Source organism: Octopus bimaculoides, chromosome 23 (genome assembly GCF_001194135.2).
Source record: "Octopus bimaculoides isolate UCB-OBI-ISO-001 chromosome 23, ASM119413v2, whole genome shotgun sequence".
NCBI classification, from domain to species: Eukaryota; Metazoa; Mollusca; class Cephalopoda; order Octopoda; family Octopodidae; genus Octopus; species Octopus bimaculoides.
Window position 1 is genome coordinate 8,959,655 of NC_069003.1, and position 3,462 is coordinate 8,963,116.

Below are 3,462 nucleotides of genomic sequence, written 5' to 3' on the forward strand. Positions count from 1 at the left end.
GAATTGATGAAACACAAAGTCCACCTCGGCGGAATTCAATTCAGGCCCTAATGACCAACAAAATGTCGCTCTGCAATATTTTGTCTAGCGTGCTAGCGGTTCTGCCAGCTCACCGCCTTAAATGCGTATATAAAATTGGTTTCTAATTTTGGCACAAGGCCAGCAAGTTCGGGGGGAGGGGTTACATCGATTGAATCGACCCCAGTGCTCAGCTGATACTTAGCTTATTGAATCCGAAATGTTGTATGAAAAGTCGACCCCGGTGGCATTTGAACCCAGAACGTAAAGACAGACGAAATACCGCTAAGCATTTCGCCCGGCGTGCTAACGTTTCTGCCAGCTCACCGCCTTTCAAATAATCCTTTCTACTAGAGGCACAAGGCCTCAAATTTGGGGGAAGGGGGTGTAGTCGATTACATCGACTCCAGTCTTCCACTGGTACTTATTTTATCGACCCCGAAAGGATTAAAGGCAAAGTCAGCCTCGGCGGAATTTGAACCCATTACGTAAACACAGACGAAATACCACTAAGCTTTTTGCCCGGCGTGCTCCCGTTTCTGCCAGTTCAACGCCTTAAAGTTTATTTAATATTAATAATATTGAAAAAGCGGTGACCTTGCAGAATCGTTAAGCACGCCGAGCGAAATGCATAGCGGTACCTCGTCTGTGTACAAATTCAGCCGATGTCCACTGTGCCTTACACCCTTCGGAGTCGATAAAATAGGTACCAGTTGAATACTGGGCCAATGTTATCAACTATATACTAGTGTGTGTATGTGTGTGTGAATGGTATTGACATTACATATGTATGTATGTATGTATGTATGTATGTATAGATAGATAGATAGATAGATAGATAGATACATAGATAGATAGACAGATAGACAGACAGACAGACAGATGGACAGACAGATATATTGGTAGATAGATAGACAGACAGACAGACAGACAGACAGACAGACAGGAATAGACAAACGGTGAGTGAGAGACTGAGAAAGAGCCTCAGAGAAAGAGAGAGAGAGAGAGAGAGAGAGAGAGAGAGAGAGAGAGAGAGAGAGAGAGAGAGAGAGAGAGAGAGAGAGAGAGAAACCAGTGAGGAATAATGCAATAAACAGATCCACACGTAAATTCGGTGAGTGTGTAGCGCTGGGGAACCATTTCTAGAATTTGCAAAGCATATATCTATGCATCTGGTTTGTCAAATGTGACACCAGGAGTATCAATAAAATGGAATGTCTACTTTCTGTAAGTAAATTAAGATCCCAAGGTGCAGCGTGTATTGTAGAGTTAATATATTTCATTCATTTGACACAGTCGAATGCTTAGAAATAAATAAATAATAAATAACATGATGGATGATGTAATAGCGGTAATACAAGTCAGAAGAGACAGTAAAAGAAATAATACATCATATATTAGTTTAATTACCCTGTCGAGCAGAGTGACGCAGTGGAAGCGTGCTGGGCCCATAACCCAGAGGTCCGTAGATCGAATCTACGCTCTGCTAGAAAATGGATTTTTTGTTTTGTTTTTTTTTATGTATCGACATCGTAACTTTGTCTTCAATAAACCAATCATAAAATATATCAGGCTGAGTAAAAAGTAAGCAACGTTTTGAACCATGAAGGATTTGTACCGGAATTTTGCAGGGATTTGAAATCTTTTTAAACATAGGCGTAGGAGTGGGTGTGTGGTAAGTAGCTTGCTTACGAACCACATGGTTCCGGGTTTAGTCCCACTGCGTGGCACCTTGGGCAAATGCCTTCTACTATAGCCTCGGGCCGTCCATAGCCTTGTGAGTGGATTTGGTAGACGGAAACTGAAAGAAGTCCGTCGTATATATGTATGTATGTATGTGTGTGTATATGCTTGTTTGTCTGTGTTTATCCCCCCGCTTAACATCGCTTGACAACCGATGCTGGTGTGTTTATGTTCCTGTAACTTAGCGGTTCGGTAAAAAGAGACCGATAGAATAAGTACTAGGCTTCCAAAGAATAAGTTCTAGGGTCGATTTGCTCGACTAAAGGCGGTACTCCAGCATGGCCACAGTCAAATGACTGAAACAAGTAAAAGAGTTCAAAAAAGAGAGCATTCTTTTGAATTGCCTGATAATACAGACATAAACTTGTCCAAATGCATCAATAAATTAACATTGATACTTTTTACACCGTTGTTACGATCATCAGAAATGGAACTGTCAAATCGTGATATTCGAGTAATTTTACTATTCCACTTCAAAAAAGGACGTAAAGCAACTGAAACTGCTCCTGATATGAACGAAACGTTTGGTGAGGAAATTTATAGTGAACGGTCAGCTCGGACATGTTTTAAACGATTTCGCAGTAGAGACCTGAGCTTTGAAGATAGTGAGCGTAGTGGAAGCCCATCCGTCAAAGATGACGGTCAATTAAAGACCGTCATTAAGAAATATCCACATAAAACCACTCGAGAATTGGCAAAAGAACTTCTAGTTAGCCAGAAAACTACCTGCAATCATTCGCATACGATCGGAAAAGCAAAAAAGCTCGACAAATGGGTACCACACGATTTGGATGTAAATGAGAAACTGCACTGGTATGAAATTTGCTTGTCGCTTCTCCGTAATCAGACCGATCCATTTCTTGACCATTTAGGATATCGATCCATTTAGGATATCTTCTAAGCGTTACCCACTATTCTTCTCTTCTTGGAACCTAAGGCCGTATATTGCTCGTCTGTTCGTCCTTAAATCATTAAATCACACTCTGTGTTGTTTTGCTTTGTTGTGTTTGTTCTCGGCCCTGAATTCTCCTAGAAAAAAAAATTTGCGGGCACCGCCAATATGGGAAGCCCTTAGTCTTATCCTTAATGGCACGAAACTGAGCCCTACCAATTGGTTGATAAGTGATAAAGAATCAGGAACCTTCTGTTTTTCTCTCCCGCCCGGTTGTACAGTCAGTATACGTTATGGCGTTTGTTAATTTACAATACATTTTTTTCATTTATATGTGTGCGCATTTGTATGAATGTATGTATGTATATACATATGCCAAATTCGTATTTAACTACACGGTTTTCACAGAACTCAGGTATGCATATGATGCGATTATATTAAGATACTTTTGAAAGGGTTAAATAATTTTTCTCTTTTTTTTTATATTCCCATTTATTATTCTCAACATTCGATTCGACGTCACGTAGGTGTTCTCTAACAAAAATTCACTTCGGCTTTCTGCATACATATTTTCAAAACGCGTCGCAATACATACATACATACATACATACATACATACATACACACATACATACATAAAGACACACACACACACACACACACACATATATATATATACATATATGTGTAAGTGTGTGTGTATGTGTGTGTATTTATATATATATATATATATATAAATGTACATATATACATACACACACTCACACACACATACGTATATACATATATATATATATATATATATATAT

The 3,462-nt window shown here is 39.3% G+C and overlaps 1 long non-coding RNA gene and 1 other non-coding gene across 3 annotated transcripts in view; one reads left to right on the forward strand and one right to left on the reverse strand.

Annotated features, from left to right (window-relative positions):
* LOC128250599 (uncharacterized) overlaps positions 1–3,462 on the reverse strand; it is a 219,609-nt gene that overhangs the window by 48,989 nt on the left and 167,158 nt on the right. The gene's annotated exons all lie outside the window — the stretch shown is intronic.
* Positions 1,436–1,507, forward strand: Trnam-cau (transfer RNA methionine (anticodon CAU)). The gene has a single exon. It is a non-coding gene; the product is annotated as a tRNA-Met (tRNA).